General features: G+C 43.2%; 1 protein-coding gene across 2 annotated transcripts in view; it reads right to left on the reverse strand.

Annotated features, from left to right (window-relative positions):
* OSBPL10 (oxysterol binding protein like 10) overlaps nucleotides 1-20,787 on the reverse strand; it is a 389,517-nt gene that overhangs the window by 186,528 nt on the left and 182,202 nt on the right. The window lies entirely within an intron of this gene.

A 20,787-nucleotide genomic window follows, 5' to 3' on the forward strand; every position in this document is an offset into this window, starting at 1 on the left:
GTGGGATAATTAATTAAATATATATATATAGAGAAATCCACAGCTTGAAAGGCTGCTCCCAGACAACTAGAAGGACTGAAATGCCTTTCTAGAATCAAATGAAAATGCTAAAATAAATAAAGAGAGCGCGCACTGTGTTGATCTATTTGTTTTTACTCAATAAAAAAATGAATATATTTAAACAGTACATAATAAAAAATACACAATAATTAAAAATGCATATGCAAATACAAAATATATAATATATAGAAGCATCCGACTTAGGTGTTGGAACCTGAATATTGATAAAGTGCCTCTGTTAGAGATGTAGATCCTTATAAAGATCAATAGTAACTTTCCTTAGAGAAATTGGTATTGAATTGACACAAAGTCTTAGTTCGTGTATAGTGACATAAATATTACCACTTGTTGTCCTCGTCCACGTGCGATGTTATTTCACTCGTCACAAGTGTCCGCTTCAACCGGTGTTGCCTGATGTTGATAAGCCGGCACCGGGAGCAGACTCTGTGATCCGGGCGTCCGCTCGTCTGCTACAACCAGCGTGGCCCCGAGGTGAGAAGGGGCTGGTGCTGGGAGCTAACAAGCCGCGAAGTGTGCTGCTGACAACCAGCGTGGCCCCAGATGGAAAAGGGCTGGCGCTGGGAGCTGTCAAGTCGCAAGGGGTAGATGGTAGCCCGGGCGTCCTGATGGACGGACGCACTTGGAGTGGCACCTGGATTGAGGAAGCAGGGTACGTTGGTGTAGTACAGCGGGTAACAAAAAAGTCCAATCACGGAGGTGTAGAAGGTAAATGGATCAATCAGAGGCAGTCATGTATATCTCAAAGGTCGGAGGCAGTAAATCCTTGACGCGTTTCTCTGTCTGCAGGTACTGACGGTTTCATCAGAAGGAAGCTCATTCCAGCATGAGCAAAATTTTCTATACGCACATGGGATGCAGTGACCAGGGTAGAGGAGAGGTGATGATCATTGACTGAATGGAGAGTGTGAGGGAGTATGTAGGGAAACGAGGTTGAAGATGTAGTGAGCAGTGGAGTTAGGGTGAGTGTTGTGCACATGCAAAGATTTCAGCATCAAGGTGCCTACACTAGATATTTTAAGACAATATTCATGATAATGATATAGTTAACGATATTATCTTGCATATCACCCAGTGTGTACACAATATATATTTTCATCTGCCTATGTTGTCAAAACTGCATGTTGTATATGGAAGTAGGGTTACATCACTGAATGATATCGTTAACGATATCATTAATTCTTATGCTCTATATCATTCGTCTGTGAGCACCATCGATATAGGCGATGCAGCAAATCATGTAGTATGTACCCAGCTATACCTTCTGAAAATATGGTACAACTCCATATTTCCCTATACAAGTCCAAAGCCATTGTAAACGCATTATTTAGCCTCTCTTACTCATAGGGTGAATCTAAAGGATTGTGGTCATACTGTAAGTATGTATTGGGTTGTAAAAAATACTGTTTATTTAAAGAATATTTTATAAAACATAACACTAGAGTTTCTGAGTACAAAAACTAAAATGAGCATAGGGCAGGGGAAAATGGCGCCAACAGTAAACAGTGAAACAATAAAACAATGGAAGTTGATCAAAGAAAAGCCCAACAATGAAACAAAGAAATATTTGCCAAATGACACAGGTCATTCATAAAAATGACAGATTAATTGCACAATTTCATTAGCAAGTAAATGTCACCAGGTTCCCATACACGCTAGATGTCAATAAGTAGAGATGTGCGTGTTCGGTTTTACACAGATTTACTCGGATCTCAAAGCGAGATCTTATTAGCTATCCAAAGCCCGTGACAGCAATAGCCAATTGGATAAAAATCTGAACATGTGATAAGAATGATGAGAACTGTGTAAATCTGTACCTGCACATCTCTACAAGTAAGTAAGATGGAGGGGTTTCATAGTGATCTAGCCATATGGTTTAAATTAAGTAAATTCTGATACATATACTCCATTTTTATAAATGAACCATTTTCTCACAATTTTCCAACAAGCAGTTATTTGGCATTCAATACAGCCAAAATGTTGTACTAAGGGCCTAATTCAGCATGGATCACTAATGTGAGAATTTGCAGTGGACTGCGAGGAGAAAGCCATTGCCCAGACGGAAAGAGAAAACACCCCTTGCTAAATTGTGAAAGCAATGCACATGGAACTCTAACCACCATCCACTCGCAAATCCATATGCAGATCATGAACCATCCAAAGAACTTTGCCGTCTGCGCAAATCTGAGTAGGTCTAAAGCTTCCACATATGTGCGACTGAGACAGGGTGGCAGTGGTCATCGCTGACGTCACAGACACTCCTCAAAAAATGCCTCAGCACTCCTGCATTTTTTCAGATATTCCCAGAAAACGGCAGTTTACCACCCCAAAATGCTGGCATCCTGTCAGTCAAACTAAGAGAATTACATTTATGATGCATATGCAATTTCTGTCTGTAATTCCCTTCCTGCATGCGCATGGTCATTCGATAATTGCTTGATTTGCAAACTCTCTATTCAGTGATCCGTGCTATATTAGCCTCTAAATATGGCTATAGAGATAACGGTTGTAAATACCTGAATCTGAATTGCTGATCATAATATCCTTTGTGGAAAAGATGTCTATAATAGTGTGTACACACGGTAAGATTTGGCTTCCGTTGTTCCCGATATAGGGGACATCGGAAGGCAAATCGCATTCAAATCGCACGCCTTTTTAGGGCTTGCGAGCCCGATGCGCTGCCGATGCGCGCTCCCGTGTGAGCGCAAATCGGCAGCCAGATAGAGAGGGCAGGCAACACTATATAGTGCAGATCTGTGCCCCTCTAGCATGCCATGAGATGCGAGTCCCGATGCATCGGATCTGATCGCATCGGGACTCGCATCTCACGGCATATCCTGCCTTGTGTACACACCTTAAGGCACCACATGATGTGAAAATAAAACTATTTACAAACATATATGAGAACATTATGCACAAATAAAAGAAACCATGGAATAAAATAGGCAATTTTAAATTGAACCACTATAAATAAAAGATGCTCATAAAGCGTTTCCTCGCTGATCACAATATATGGCGTCTGTGTTATTTCTCCAGACTGGAAGCAGCGTGAGGTCTGAGGAATGCAGTAAGTTTTGAACTGTTTTATTCCACCCTTCAGATGGAGTAATTATAGAAGTGACCGAACTGTATGGAACAGATCACTTTCACCTACACACCTTAAGGTAAAGGAATAACATATTGTCATTTGCAACTCTGTTTTCTTTATCAAGTCTAATACTGTTGAGAACTTACTACATTAGTCACACCTCACGCTGCTCTCTGTTGGAAGAAAAACACAGCTGCTTTATGTTTTCACCAGCAAGAAAACTATTCTTTACTTATTTTATTTTAAATGGTCTATTTTATTCAAAAGATATCATTGTAGGGCTATTTCACATGCTCTAGCTCCTGCCGGGTGGCGAAACCACGCACGGCCAAGAAGCCGTGCCGCACTGAGAAGTTTACAATGGAGGGGATGGCCACAACCCGGCAGCCATCCCTTCCAGTGGTGGGATCCGGCGTGTCCATTATCAACAACTGTGTGCGACGTGGCTTTTGGCCGCGCAGGGTATCGTCGCCGAGCCGGAGCATGTGAAATAGTCCTATTTGTGCACACTGTTCTTGATATATATTTATTTTTATAGCAGAAATTATTTTATTTTGACAGCAAATACACCACTGTATATGGACAAAAGTATTTGGATGCCTGACCATTACACGAACAGGGACTGTAATGACATTTTATTCCATTACCTATACTTTAATATGGAGTTGGTCCCCCTTTTGCAGATAGGGGACAGCTTCCACTTTTGTTGGATGGCTTTCTAGAAGATTGGGAGAATTTATGCCCATTCATTCTGTAGAGCATTTATGAGATTAGGTGCTAATGTTGGACAAGAGGGCCTGGCATCCAATCTCCATTCTAGGTCATCCCAAAGGTGCTCAATGGGGTTGGGCTCTGTGTGAGTCACACCGAATTCATCAAACCATGTCTTCATAATCCTTGCTTTGTGCACTGGGGTACAGTCACTTAGGATAGAAAAGGGCCTTCCCCAAACTGTTACCACAAAGTTGGAAGCATACCAGGTCCAAAATGACTTCGTATGCTGAAGCATCACTGGAGATAAGGGGCCTAGCCCAAACACTAAAAAACACCAACAACATTATCCCTCCTCCTCCCTCAAACTTCATAGTTGGCATAATGCAGTCAGGTAGGTAATGTTCTCCCGACATCCGCCAAACCCAGACCCAGTGTGATTCATCACTCCAAAGAACACATTTGCACTGCTCCACAGTACAGTCTCTGTTTGCTTTACACCACTCCCTCCACCGCCAGGCACAGGACTTAATGATGTGAGGGTTGTATGCAGCTGCTCAGCTATGGAATCCCATTCTACTGAGCTCCTGCTGAACAGTTGTTGTGCTTACATTAATGCCACTGGAATTTTGAAACTGTTCAGCTTTGGAATTAGGAGAACATTGGCATCTTTTACTCACCATGCACTTTACCAGTCATTGACCCTGCTCTGTGATCTTAAGTGGGCTTCTGCTTTGTGGCCGAGTTGCTGTTGTTCCTAAAGGCACTCACTTTCTAATGATATTAATTACAGTTGAGCATGGAATATCCAGCAGGGATGGCATTTCACAAACCGTTTTATTGCAAAGGCCGCATCTTATCACAGTACCACATTCAAAGTCACTGAGCTCTTTGTAATGTTCCATTTTGTATTACAAATGTTTGCAAATAGAGACTGCATGGCTAGGTGCTTGATTTTATACAACTGTGGTAACGAGACTGATTGAAACACCTGAATTCACTAATTAACAGGTGTGGCCAAATACATTTGTCCGTATACTATAGTTCCTAATAAATGTTTATCATGAAGAATATCCTGATTCATATTTACATTTTTATCTCAATGCATTTATTTTGACCATTACCGCAGTCCCTTCCTCCGAAATTTCCACTTATGCTTTAAACCTAAGAAAAATATCATTTTGGTATAACTGTACTGGGTGTGGTAAGCCAATATCCTCATTTGGCTACATCTGGAAATCCTCTCTCCCCTCAATATTTTGGAATTTGTAGAGATACCAAATCTTATTGACATCTAGGGACCTTAAAAATATCCAGAATTAATAACCGAGAGAATATTTACGTATCCATAATCAAATGAAGGAAAAGAGAATATGTTGAAGAATGAGGCAACCATACTCTAGTGATAGTGAAAATAAGCTGATAAAGTACTCTCCAAAGACAGAAAATTGTATGTACAGTATGTGCAGAATTTTCTATGGTTGAAGATGTTGCAATGTTCCTCCTTATACGTAATCAGGATTTACAGTATGATCCAGGATTTCCACCATGTCATGTTCGTAGACAAGTTGGTGGTCACGTTTTAGAGGGGCTACATCAGCGTAAAGAAGCTAACAAATTGTAGAAAGCGAACCGTTAGCAGCCAACACAAGAAATCTAGTGTGGAGCTGAATGAATGAATGGGTAATAAATCTGCATTTAATAATTCTGTAAGGGAACAATATTGTTCCTAGAATTTGATATTCTGAAAAAGTGAATTAGTGAGTTAAGAAACCTTAAAGCTTACCCAACTGAAGTAGAGAAAGAAGCATGAATTAAACCTGGAGGAAATGCTGGGATGCAGAAGATGGACATGAAAGAGGGGGCTGGAGAGCAAAGCAAATTTGGAGGAATGCTGATCCCAGGCTAAAAAAAGATATGGCTGAATTATTATTTTTTATATATATTAGGACTGTTCTGTAAAGGGACCCACTGTGATAAGAAACCAAAATTGTTAGTGACAAATGTTTAGATGAAGCCTAAATTCTAAAATTGGAGTGCTGCAAAAAAAATGCATTAAGCCCTGTTAATCCTATAACCCTATACACACTATATAGACCGATGTGTGCTGAGCAATCTGTGCTGACTTCGGTTTCTTGATGCACATGCAGTGCGATCTAACCAGATCTTGACTGCATGTACCCAAGATTTGAGCGGGCGATGGCGATGGGCAGTCCCATCACTTGGGGGCATACACACGGAGCAATCTGTGCTTAATTTCTATGGGATCACAAAAGATCATTTAATAGAAAATGGGCTAAAATCGCCCGTTTACTGTATATGACCCCTTACAAAAATGCTACAAAATTGCATTAAGCTAAATGCGTGGTTGTAAAATAAAGTAGTAGATTTGCTATTCCGATTACTCCCACATTTAAACTGACAACAGTTTTAAATTTAACATTCTTGATCCGAGTGCACTGTAGCTGCTTTCTAGCATATATATATATATATATATATATATATATAATGTCTTTTAAGAAGCAGCACTACCGGCACAAATAGAGAATACTTTTGAAGGGTGCCCTCCAGGGATTGCGAACATTCGTAATCTCCACACATATACTGTAAACGGAGGCACTCCAAAAAACGACAACCAGGCACAGGAAATGCGGTAACGTTTCGAGGTTTTAATACCTCTTCATCAGACAATGTACATAAGCATACAAACACATTATATACTCACGGCACCATCAGCTGAAGGGATCTCCGGCGTGGGAGCTGCACCCGGTGGCTTCCGCTTCCGTCAATCATCTGCGTCGTCACGAATCCCTCTGCAGAGAGCGCGATTGCGTCACGACATCCGGGCGGCTCCGTTGCCATGGAGCCCTGTACACAGAAATATCAAACAACTTTAATATACATAGAACGACTCACACAATGAACAAAGATAAAAACAAGCACAATAAAAATGATAAAAAAAGCAGGCATTGGTTTACCACTAGAAATAAGCAAACCTATATGGTAGAGGAGAAAATACATAATACTATAATATAAATTAAACTTAATGTAATACATCACTACAGGAACAGGCAGTGTCAGATGCATAGGCTAGTGGTCAAACAATGGGCTAGTGACCAAAGGGTCAAATAGCGGGCGCAACATGTGGATTACAGATAACAGCGCAAACCAAGGTGTTCATTAAGGCCACGGGGGGCCAGTGTGCCCAGTCGATGTATCCACCTGGTTTCACACTGGAGAAGCTTAAGTGATCTATCACCCCTTCTGATGGAGGGGGGTACATGATCAATCAGAATGTATCTGAGAGATGCCACGCTGTGCCCGGCCTGCAAAAAGTGCCGAGCCACTGGCTGATCACTGGTTTTGGTTTCTAAGGCAATTTTAATGGAATGGCGATGGTTAGCCATCCTCTCCTTCAGAGTGCGGTCCGTCTTGCCCACATAGCTCAAGCCACATGGGCAGGTTAAAAGATATATAACAAACTTGGTAGTACAAGTCAAGTTAAATTTGATGAAATACTTTTTTCCGGACAATGGATGACAAAAAGAATTTGAAGCTATCAAAGATCTGCACGTAATGCAGCCAAGGCATTTAAAACAGCCATTACGTCGTGACAGAAAACTGTCTCTGGTAAGCTGACTACCCGACATCCCCGTAATATCAGTGCGTACCACCCAATCAAATATGTTTTTACCGCGCTGATAGCATGGCATAAGGCGGCTGGTGGTAAGGCCAATGCTGGGATCAGACTGTATGATCGGCCACCACTTTTTAGCAAGGGTATTAATCTGCCCACTCTGGTCGTTGTAGTGGTTGACCCAGGGAAGAAAGTCGGACTTAGATTTTTTGGCTTGGGGTTTGAGCAGATCACTGCGTTGTCTGCCCATAGCCTTCGCCTTGGCGGCCAGCACAGAGTTCTTGTCATACCCTCTGGAAAGGAATTTATTCACCATAGACTGCATTTGCCGCTCTGCATCCTCATCATTGCTGCACACTCGCCTTACCCTAAGGAATTGGGAATAAGGCAGCCCATACTTAAGGGGTTTAGGGTGGAAACTATTTGCGTGCAAGATCGTATTGCGATCTGTCTCCTTTGTGAAGAGATCAGTTGAGATACAACCAGCACGCAAAGTTACTTTGACATCCAGAAAGTGAACCGTTTCAGGGTGTATGCTGTATGTAAATTTTATGGGACAGCTGGATAAATTATGAGTAGCTAAATAATTTTCAAGTTCAGCAACTGACCCGGACCATATCATGAACAAATCGTCGATGAACCTGGCGTACGCTATGATGTTTTCACGCACGCCAGGGACATCTAGGAAGATCTCTCGTTCAGCCTGCAGCATATAGGCATTAGCGTACGATGGGGCCACATTGGACCCCATCGCACAGCCTGATAGCTGCAGGTAGAACTCCCCGTCATGGATAAAATAATTATGGGTCAATATCAGGTCCAGGAGTTGCAGAACCAGCTCCACTGGGGGGCCCACATAGAACGGATTACCCCTGAGTAACCTGCCAACAGCAAACAACCCATCAGCATTGGGTATTACGGTATACAAGCTCGTTATATCGAGGCTGACCAGAAGGCTGCCCACTGGGGGTGTGCCAACTGTAGCCAACACATTAGGAAAAGCAGTAGTGTCCTGTATATGTCCCGGACTGGATACTATACATGGCTGAATCAGTGCGTCCAGATATACTGCCAACGCCTGGAACAATGAGCCCCTGGCGGAAATAATTGGCCGCCCGGGCGGCCGTTGCATGTTCTTATGAACCTTAGGTAAGGTGTACATTATAGCCACAACCGGTTCACTGGGGACCAAAGCCTCTGCCAGTTTTTCATCAATAGCACCAGAACTGACAGCAGATGAAAGAATAGACTGCAGTTTTTTCTTAAATGAAATCGTAGGGTCGTCTGACAGCTTACAATACACCGTGGTGTCATCAAGCTGGCGTGCGATCTCCTCTCTGTAGTGTACAATGTCTTGTACGACAATAGCCCCACCTTTGTCGGCGGGGCGGATGACTATGTCGTTATACTTGGACAGATTTTGGAGGGCAAGAAACTCGTCATTACCCAAATTGCTGAAACGATGCCGCTGTTGTTCAGAAGAAATATTGGTATTCAACATGTTGCAGTAGGATTTGATTGCTGGATTATAGGAGACCGGGTCAAAGGTTGATCGTGGTATCACTTTCCGTAATTGTGGGGGAATAGTGTCTGCTGCCTGGGATTGTGGGTTGTTGTAAAAATACTCCTTAAGCTTGAGTTGTCTCTGTAGCTTAAATTTTTCGGTCTCCCATTTGAGACTCTGTAAACCACCAGATGGCACATACGATAAACCACGATTCAGCACCTTGGCCTCCGCATCACTGAGGGCATGGGAGGAAAGATTGATTATTGTGGTCGTCTGTTGCGGTTCAGGGGTGGTCTCCCCACTTTGCCGCGACCTCTTCCTTTTCCTCTGGCCACCACGGCGGGTGTGCCTCCTCCTACGTGCTCTGATGGTGGGTTGGTTGTTAACCCTAAAGGGAATTGACCTTGGGAATTGGAGGGTCCAGGAGCCGCATCGGAATCACTAGAGGTGATCGCTTCATATGAGGAGCCTGCATCTTGCTTCGGCCTCCATCTCCTTCGATTAGGGCCTTTACCACGATTGTAGGTGGTCTCTGTACGTCCCCCTTGTACCCAAACATAAACACGGTTTTGTTCATAATCATTAATAACCTTCTGAAGCTTCTGCTTTTTGAAGGTGATCAAATCCCTTTTATATAGCGAAATATTTTTGGATAATTTATCCAGCCAGCCATTATCCACATCACTCTCAAATGAGGTTTTGTGCTGGGTCTCAAATTCGCTGATCTTGCTGCGTATCACAGCCAACTCTCTGCCAGCTTCCTCCACCACCAACAGCATGAGGTCCATGCTACACTTATTTAAAACGGCGATCCATCTGCGGCAAAATGCAGCATTATGACGCCCGATAGTCGGGACGTTTTTAACCCTAAATCCCCTGGGTATGCGTTTGTCCCTGAAGTAGTCACTCAGGGTGATGCCGTGATAAAGAAAGTCAATCTCTTTTTGTTTAAGACGTTGCCAGTCCTTGAATAAAAACTCAAGTGGACGGGCTTCAGCCTCATCCACTAAGTGCTCCTCAAATAGCATGTTGGTTGCTTGATCTGCAGTAAACGTCAGGGTAGACCCCTGTGTCTGCAATGCCACATTCACCACCCCTAATGGATCCACAATGGACACATCCTGGGAATCCATAGTAGCAGGTAAATGCAGAAAAACAGCTAATGATGAAGCTGGGGTAAATACAATAGACAGCGGGTGCTCCGCTCCAGAATTCCAGCGCCTGTGACAGCAAAGAATCCAGATACAATGTCTTTTAAGAAGCAGCACTACCGGCACAAATAGAGAATACTTTTGAAGGGTGCCCTCCAGGGATTGCGAACATTCGTAATCTCCACACATATACTGTAAACGGAGGCACTCCAAAAAACGACAACCAGGCACAGGAAATGCGGTAACGTTTCGAGGTTTTAATACCTCTTCATCAGACAATGTACATAAGCATACAAACACATTATATACTCACGGCACCATCAGCTGAAGGGATCTCCGGCGTGGGAGCTGCACCCGGTGGCTTCCGCTTCCGTCAATCATCTGCGTCGTCACGAATCCCTCTGCAGAGAGCGCGATTGCGTCACGACATCCGGGCGGCTCCGTTGCCATGGAGCCCTGTACACAGAAATATCAAACAACTTTAATATACATAGAACGACTCACACAATGAACAAAGATAAAAACAAGCACAATAAAAATGATAAAAAAAGCAGGCATTGGTTTACCACTAGAAATAAGCAAACCTATATGGTAGAGGAGAAAATACATAATACTATAATATAAATTAAACTTAATGTAATACATCACTACAGGAACAGGCAGTGTCAGATGCATAGGCTAGTGGTCAAACAATGGGCTAGTGACCAAAGGGTCAAATAGCGGGCGCAACATGTGGATTACAGATAACAGCGCAAACCAAGGTGTTCATTAAGGCCACGGGGGGCCAGTGTGCCCAGTCGATGTATCCACCTGGTTTCACACTGGAGAAGCTTAAGTGATCTATCACCCCTTCTGATGGAGGGGGGTACATGATCAATCAGAATGTATCTGAGAGATGCCACGCTGTGCCCGGCCTGTAAAAAGTGCCGAGCCACTGGCTGATCACTGGTTTTGGTTTCTAAGGCAATTTTAATGGAATGGCGATGGTTAGCCATCCTCTCCTTCAGAGTGCGGTCCGTCTTGCCCACATAGCTCAAGCCACATGGGCAGGTTAAAAGATATATAACAAACTTGGTAGTACAAGTCAAGTTAAATTTGATGAAATACTTTTTTCCGGACAATGGATGACAAAAAGAATTTGAAGCTATCAAAGATCTGCACGTAATGCAGCCAAGGCATTTAAAACAGCCATTACGTCGTGACAGAAAACTGTCTCTGGTAAGCTGACTACCCGACATCCCCGTAATATCAGTGCGTACCACCCAATCAAATATGTTTTTACCGCGCTGATAGCATGGCATAAGGCGGCTGGTGGTAAGGCCAATGCTGGGATCAGACTGTATGATCGGCCACCACTTTTTAGCAAGGGTATTAATCTGCCCACTCTGGTCGTTGTAGTGGTTGACCCAGGGAAGAAAGTCGGACTTAGATTTTTTGGCTTGGGGTTTGAGCAGATCACTGCGTTGTCTGCCCATAGCCTTCGCCTTGGCGGCCAGCACAGAGTTCTTGTCATACCCTCTGGAAAGGAATTTATTCACCATAGACTGCATTTGCCGCTCTGCATCCTAGCGTACGTATGATCGGCCACCACTTTTTAGCAAGGGTATTAATCTGCCCACTCTGGTCGTTGTAGTGGTTGACCCAGGGAAGAAAGTCGGACTTAGATTTTTTGGCTTGGGGTTTGAGCAGATCACTGCGTTGTCTGCCCATAGCCTTCGCCTTGGCGGCCAGCACAGAGTTCTTGTCATACCCTCTGGAAAGGAATTTATTCACCATAGACTGCATTTGCCGCTCTGCATCCTCATCATTGCTGCACACTCGCCTTACCCTAAGGAATTGGGAATAAGGCAGCCCATACTTAAGGGGTTTAGGGTGGAAACTATTTGCGTGCAAGATCGTATTGCGAAGGAGACAGATCGCAATACGATCTTGCACGCAAATAGTTTCCACCCTAAACCCCTTAAGTATGGGCTGCCTTATTCCCAATTCCTTAGGGTAAGGCGAGTGTGCAGCAATGATGAGGATGCAGAGCGGCAAATGCAGTCTATGGTGAATAAATTCCTTTCCAGAGGGTATGACAAGAACTCTGTGCTGGCCGCCAAGGCGAAGGCTATGGGCAGACAACGCAGTGATCTGCTCAAACCCCAAGCCAAAAAATCTAAGTCCGACTTTCTTCCCTGGGTCAACCACTACAACGACCAGAGTGGGCAGATTAATACCCTTGCTAAAAAGTGGTGGCCGATCATACAGTCTGATCCCAGCATTGGCCTTACCACCAGCCGCCTTATGCCATGCTATCAGCGCGGTAAAAACATATTTGATTGGGTGGTACGCACTGATATTACGGGGATGTCGGGTAGTCAGCTTACCAGAGACAGTTTTCTGTCACGACGTAATGGCTGTTTTAAATGCCTTGGCTGCATTACGTGCAGATCTTTGATAGCTTCAAATTCTTTTTGTCATCCATTGTCCGGAAAAAAGTATTTCATCAAATTTAACTTGACTTGTACTACCAAGTTTGTTATATATCTTTTAACCTGCCCATGTGGCTTGAGCTATGTGGGCAAGACGGACCGCACTCTGAAGGAGAGGATGGCTAACCATCGCCATTCCATTAAAATTGCCTTAGAAACCAAAACCAGTGATCAGCCAGTGGCTCGGCACTTTTTACAGGCCGGGCACAGCGTGGCATCTCTCAGATACATTCTGATTGATCATGTACCCCCCTCCATCAGAAGGGGTGATAGATCACTTAAGCTTCTCCAGTGTGAAACCAGGTGGATACATCGACTGGGCACACTGGCCCCCCGTGGCCTTAATGAACACCTTGGTTTGCGCTGTTATCTGTAATCCACATGTTGCGCCCGCTATTTGACCCTTTGGTCACTAGCCCATTGTTTGACCACTAGCCTATGCATCTGACACTGCCTGTTCCTGTAGTGATGTATTACATTAAGTTTAATTTATATTATAGTATTATGTATTTTCTCCTCTACCATATAGGTTTGCTTATTTCTAGTGGTAAACCAATGCCTGCTTTTTTTATCATTTTTATTGTGCTTGTTTTTATCTTTGTTCATTGTGTGAGTCGTTCTATGTATATTAAAGTTGTTTGATATTTCTGTGTACAGGGCTCCATGGCAACGGAGCCGCCCGGATGTCGTGACGCAATCGCGCTCTCTGCAGAGGGATTCGTGACGACGCAGATGATTGACGGAAGCGGAAGCCACCGGGTGCAGCTCCCACGCCGGAGATCCCTTCAGCTGATGGTGCCGTGAGTATATAATGTGTTTGTATGCTTATGTACATTGTCTGATGAAGAGGTATTAAAACCTCGAAACGTTACCGCATTTCCTGTGCCTGGTTGTCGTTTTTTGGAGTGCCTCCGTTTACAGTATATGTGTGGAGATTACGAATGTTCGCAATCCCTGGAGGGCACCCTTCAAAAGTATTCTCTATTTGTGCCGGTAGTGCTGCTTCTTAAAAGACATTGTATCTGGATTCTTTGCTGTCACAGGCGCTGGAATTCTGGAGCGGAGCACCCGCTGTCTATTGTATTTACCCCAGCTTCATCATTAGCTGTTTTTCTGCATTTACCTGCTACTATGGATTCCCAGGATGTGTCCATTGTGGATCCATTAGGGGTGGTGAATGTGGCATTGCAGACACAGGGGTCTACCCTGACGTTTACTGCAGATCAAGCAACCAACATGCTATTTGAGGAGCACTTAGTGGATGAGGCTGAAGCCCGTCCACTTGAGTTTTTATTCAAGGACTGGCAACGTCTTAAACAAAAAGAGATTGACTTTCTTTATCACGGCATCACCCTGAGTGACTACTTCAGGGACAAACGCATACCCAGGGGATTTAGGGTTAAAAACGTCCCGACTATCGGGCGTCATAATGCTGCATTTTGCCGCAGATGGATCGCCGTTTTAAATAAGTGTAGCATGGACCTCATGCTGTTGGTGGTGGAGGAAGCTGGCAGAGAGTTGGCTGTGATACGCAGCAAGATCAGCGAATTTGAGACCCAGCACAAAACCTCATTTGAGAGTGATGTGGATAATGGCTGGCTGGATAAATTATCCAAAAATATTTCGCTATATAAAAGGGATTTGATCACCTTCAAAAAGCAGAAGCTTCAGAAGGTTATTAATGATTATGAACAAAACCGTGTTTATGTTTGGGTACAAGGGGGACGTACAGAGACCACCTACAATCGTGGTAAAGGCCCTAATCGAAGGAGATGGAGGCCGAAGCAAGATGCAGGCTCCTCATATGAAGCGATCACCTCTAGTGATTCCGATGCGGCTCCTGGACCCTCCAATTCCCAAGGTCAATTCCCTTTAGGGTTAACAACCAACCCACCATCAGAGCACGTAGGAGGAGGCACACCCGCCGTGGTGGCCAGAGGAAAAGGAAGAGGTCGCGGCAAAGTGGGGAGACCACCCCTGAACCGCAACAGACGACCACAATAATCAATCTTTCCTCCCATGCCCTCAGTGATGCGGAGGCCAAGGTGCTGAATCGTGGTTTATCGTATGTGCCATCTGGTGGTTTACAGAGTCTCAAATGGGAGACCGAAAAATTTAAGCTACAGAGACAACTCAAGCTTAAGGAGTATTTTTACAACAACCCACAATCCCAGGCAGCAGACACTATTCCCCCACAATTACGGAAAGTGATACCACGATCAACCTTTGACCCGGTCTCCTATAATCCAGCAATCAAATCCTACTGCAACATGTTGAATACCAATATTTCTTCTGAACAACAGCGGCATCGTTTCAGCAATTTGGGTAATGACGAGTTTCTTGCCCTCCAAAATCTGTCCAAGTATAACGACATAGTCATCCGCCCCGCCGACAAAGGTGGGGCTATTGTCGTACAAGACATTGTACACTACAGAGAGGAGATCGCACGCCAGCTTGATGACACCACGGTGTATTGTAAGCTGTCAGACGACCCTACGATTTCATTTAAGAAAAAACTGCAGTCTATTCTTTCATCTGCTGTCAGTTCTGGTGCTATTGATGAAAAACTGGCAGAGGCTTTGGTCCCCAGTGAACCGGTTGTGGCTATAATGTACACCTTACCTAAGGTTCATAAGAACATGCAACGGCCGCCCGGGCGGCCAATTATTTCCGCCAGGGGCTCATTGTTCCAGGCGTTGGCAGTATATCTGGACGCACTGATTCAGCCATGTATAGTATCCAGTCCGGGACATATACAGGACACTACTGCTTTTCTTAATGTGTTGGCTACAGTTGGCACACCCCCAGTGGGCAGCCTTCTGGTCAGCCTCGATATAACGAGCTTGTATACCGTAATACCCAATGCTGATGGGTTGTTTGCTGTTGGCAGGTTACTCAGGGGTAATCCGTTCTATGTGGGCCCCCCAGTGTAGCTGGTTCTGCAACTTCTGGACCTGATATTGACCCATAATTATTTTATCCATGACGGGGAGTTCTACCTGCAGCTATCAGGCTGTGCGATGGGGTCCAATGTGGCCCCATCGTACGCTAATGCCTATATGCTGCAGGCTGAACGAGAGATCTTCCTAGATGTCCCTGGCGTGCGTGAAAACATCATAGCGTACGCCAGGTTCATCGACGATTTGTTCATGATATGGTCCGGGTCAGTTGCTGAACTTGAAAATTATTTAGCTACTCATAATTTATCCAGCTGTCCCATAAAATTTACATACAGCATACACCCTGAAACGGTTCACTTTCTGGATGTCAAAGTAACTTTGCGTGCTGGTTGTATCTCAACTGATCTCTTCACAAAGGAGACAGATCGCAATACGATCTTGCACGCAAATAGTTTCCACCCTAAACCCCTTAAGTATGGGCTGCCTTATTCCCAATTCCTTAGGGTAAGGCGAGTGTGCAGCAATGATGAGGATGCAGAGCGGCAAATGCAGTCTATGGTGAATAAATTCCTTTCCAGAGGGTATGACAAGAACTCTGTGCTGGCCGCCAAGGCGAAGGCTATGGGCAGACAACGCAGTGATCTGCTCAAACCCCAAGCCAAAAAATCTAAGTCCGACTTTCTTCCCTGGGTCAACCACTACAACGACCAGAGTGGGCAGATTAATACCCTTGCTAAAAAGTGGTGGCCGATCATACAGTCTGATCCCAGCATTGGCCTTACCACCAGCCGCCTTATGCCATGCTATCAGCGCGGTAAAAACATATTTGATTGGGTGGTACGCACTGATATTACGGGGATGTCGGGTAGTCAGCTTACCAGAGACAGTTTTCTGTCACGACGTAATGGCTGTTTTAAATGCCTTGGCTGCATTACGTGCAGATCTTTGATAGCTTCAAATTCTTTTTGTCATCCATTGTCCGGAAAAAAGTATTTCATCAAATTTAACTTGACTTGTACTACCAAGTTTGTTATATATCTTTTAACCTGCCCATGTGGCTTGAGCTATGTGGGCAAGACGGACCGCACTCTGAAGGAGAGGATGGCTAACCATCGCCATTCCATTAAAATTGCCTTAGAAACCAAAACCAGTGATCAGCCAGTGGCTCGGCACTTTTTACAGGCCGGGCACAGCGTGGCATCTCTCAGATACATTCTGATTGATCATGTACCCCCCTCCATCAGAAGGGGTGATAGATCACTTAAGCTTCTCCAGTGTGAAACCAGGTGGATACATCGACTGGGCACACTGGCCCCCCGTGGCCTTAATGAACACCTTGGTTTGCGCTGTTATCTGTAATCCACATGTTGCGCCCGCTATTTGACCCTTTGGTCACTAGCCCATTGTTTGACCACTAGCCTATGCATCTGACACTGCCTGTTCCTGTAGTGATGTATTACATTAAGTTTAATTTATATTATAGTATTATGTATTTTCTCCTCTACCATATAGGTTTGCTTATTTCTAGTGGTAAACCAATGCCTGCTTTTTTTATCATTTTTATTGTGCTTGTTTTTATCTTTGTTCATTGTGTGAGTCGTTCTATGTATATTAAAGTTGTTTGATATTTCTGTGTACAGGGCTCCATGGCAACGGAGCCGCCCGGATGTCGTGACGCAATCGCGCTCTCTGCAGAGGGATTCGTGACGACGCAGATGATTGACGGAAGCGGAAGCCACCGGGTGCAGCTCCCACGCCGGAGATGCCTTCAGCTGATGGTGCCGTGAGTATATAATGTGTTTGTATGCTTATGTACATTGTCTGATGAAGAGGTATTAAAACCTCGAAACGTTACCGCATTTCCTGTGCCTGGTTGTCGTTTTTTGGAGTGCCTCCGTTTACAGTATATATATATATATATATATATATATATATATATATATATATATATAGATAGATAGATAGATAGGAACCTTGGTGTATTTTCACTTTTGTCTGTGACATTGGTCTATTCTCACCAGGAACTCTTTCCTTTAAAACAGAGATTACCTCCCTAGGTTCTCGTAGAGATGCCCTGGAAACAAAAACATATGACCTTTGTCGATCCCAAGGTTGTTTTGACAAAGAATTAGCCCTTATGATGAAAATAAATATCTGTAAGAAATAAACAGGAGGATCAAGAAAATATTTCTGAATCAGACTGGAACTCATCATTTCCCTCCTTTCCAAAAGATCTTTTCCAACATTTAGCCCCAGATATTTATCACGAGAATTGCCTTTTGGAAAAAGCTCATAGAGCCCCCAAAATCGAAACCTCAATCTTCCAGTTTCGCTAAGATATTATTGTTGGCCTGCATTATTACAGATCAAAATAAAAAATGATCTTGGTTACGGAAGATACTCCTACTACTTTATTTCAAGATATGTGTTTCCAAATCGTCCAAGATTTAGCTCCTTTACAATCCAAAAAAATGCAGAGATTTGCAACCTATTCCAAAGATGCAACACCTAGGGGGACATTTACTAAAGGAAATTTGTAAAAAATAGGTGTAAAAATAGGTGTATTTGTATCGAGAAATACACTTATTTTTGACATTTACTATCCCAAAAATACGGCAATTCGTAGTCGTATTGATGTGCTATCTATACGAATACGAATTGCCGTATTTTCGGGATAGTAAATTTCAAAAATAAGTGTATTTCTGGATACAAATACACCTATTTTTTTACAAATTTCCTTTAGTAAATTTCCCCCCATATCTGTACATGTGGATTTCCCTTCCTACTGCAGGTTTTTGGTCAAGGAAAACAATTGCCGTCCGAACTAAATCTTTTACTTCTTTTAGTTCTTATCATAGTTTGATGTTTAATTTATTTTTATGCATTGCTCTTTTCTTCCATTATATCCATTACATTCCCCCTTTCCCTACATTCCCTCTCTCCTTATCTCCCCTCCTTTTTTTTTTTTTGCAACCTCCTTCCTCTTCTTTCTCCATTTCTATTCTTTGATCCCCCTAAAGTAGTAGTTTATACTGTACCCACATCATGTAATATCCCTGTTTCTATTTTTCTATGTTTCTATTTTCCTTCTTTTTTGCTGTTTCCCTTTCCACTTTAGCTGCTACTCGTCTCCCTAGCTCCTTCTTTCCAATCTCCCACTCCTGATCCCCTTGGTTGATACACATTTTATACTTACTGTATCTTTATAATCTGTCCCAACCCTTGTCTCTCCCAAGGAGTTAGAGGGATTACTTTCCTACTGTACTTGTCAAACATTCATCTTCCATGTTTGTGGGAAAGCCAGAACACATTCCTATAGAAGAAACCTCTCCTGCTATCCTAGGCAGCCCTGGGTTCTGATGGATTCTCTGTCCAATACTATAAGGTAATGGGAGAGCTTGCTCCCCACCTCAACTCTCTTTTTAATAAAATATTAGTTTCTATTTTGCCCTTGCCTCAACATTGGCCAATATAGTAGCGATTCTGAAACCTAACAAAGATCCCACTCATTGCTCTAACTATAGACTAATCGTGATAATGAATGCTTATCTAAAATGTACACAAATAAGCCAACCATTTGGGTCCCCTCCTTGCTCATCTGGTTTTACCTAGATCAAATTTGATTAATCCCAGGTAGACAGGCTCCAGACAACACTAGGGAGGACTATTAGCTTGGTTTACTCTATAAACAGATAAAAACTGCTCTTGCTTGTCCTAGCGCTTGGCATAGAAAAGGCTTTTTCCTGTCCATTAGCATTTAGGGCACTTAGGGGTATGGCCTTTTCTGACTGCATGCTAGCTTTGCACCATTCAACACCAGCCAGTGGTGCGTGGTGGGGTGAGGCAGGTGAGGAACATTCTTTCCTGTCACACTATCATATATGCTGGAGTTTTGAGTTTATAAAGTATGTCAAAATACAAAGAATCTATTTAAAAAAATCTTATTTTTATTATTCTAAAAGTCAAAACTCTGGAGTGAAAAAATATATAGCAGGTGAGGCAGTGCCTCACCTGGCTACCTTTTCTGCAAATCTCTTATTAAAACTCAGCGAATCTCCAGCAGTATATACTGCTGCACTTGTGTATAATGCCCACATGTATCCCATGGCTCATAAATTGTGTACAAAAATGACTCTGGTACTTGCCAGGGACTCCTCAGCCATTTACCTCACCGCATGTCCCTGACACCAGTCACATTCAAATCTAACCGAGTTAGCTCTCCATCATTCGGGATCACCAATTGTAAGAAGCAAAGCTGATTTCTTTCTCCCTTAATTTTCACCTCGGTCATGGAACTGCTAGCAGTGAGGTTTCACAGTAATATTAACATTGCTGGAATAACAGTTGGTTCTTCCTAACATAAAATCAACTTGTATGTTGACAACGATCTCATTTCATTAGTTAACCCAACCCAGTCCTTACAAGCCCTTTTAGCTGAGAAAGATCTATATTCCCAGTATTCAGATATACTGTAAGACTAACTCTTGTAAACCAGAGGGCTGAGAGTTTTATATTTCAGTTACAGATGTGCGGTTTGGATTTGCTCGGATTTAAATTGAGTAATATATTTTTTTTTTAAAACAACAACAAAAAAACAAAGCAAACATAACACCCCCCCCCCAAAAAGCAACATTTTATTGGCTATCCACAACACATGACAGCCTATAGCAAATAAGATTCGAATTGGAAAACCAAGTAAATCTGAGCAAATCCGAACCGCACATCTCTAATTTCAGTGAAATCTCTCAAAGAGATATACCCACTTCACTGGCATGAACATAAGATCAACTATCTAGGAACAGATGTAGGTGTGTTGGTGAGGCTGCGTCTCTGAAGGTACTTTTCTACACAAATGGTGTTCATGTCCATAAATCTCAAATCTCTGGAGAGGTTATTAATTTCTTATCACTGATTCAAATTCCATCCCATGCACACCTAACATTTCATCCTTTCTTTGAGTCTCCTAACAGCAACAAAGTACCAAAACAAATTAATATGCCACATTATTTCTGCTATCACTTGTCAGATAACTATTGGCTGGAAACAACAAGCCCCAACATCATTATCTTCAAATATATCTCAAATCTGGATGCTTTATCCAGATTTGGAATACATGACCACTATTCTCACAATGTCAACCAAATCCTTTGATAAGATCTGGGGTACTTTGCACGCTATTCAAAATCCTCCGTCACCATTTGACTTAGGATGAGATTCCTCAACCATTAGGTTGGTTACCAC

The sequence above is a fragment of the Crinia signifera genome, chromosome 5 (genome assembly GCF_055691185.1).
Source record: "Crinia signifera chromosome 5, ASM5569118v1, whole genome shotgun sequence".
Taxonomy (NCBI): Eukaryota; Metazoa; Chordata; class Amphibia; order Anura; family Myobatrachidae; genus Crinia; species Crinia signifera.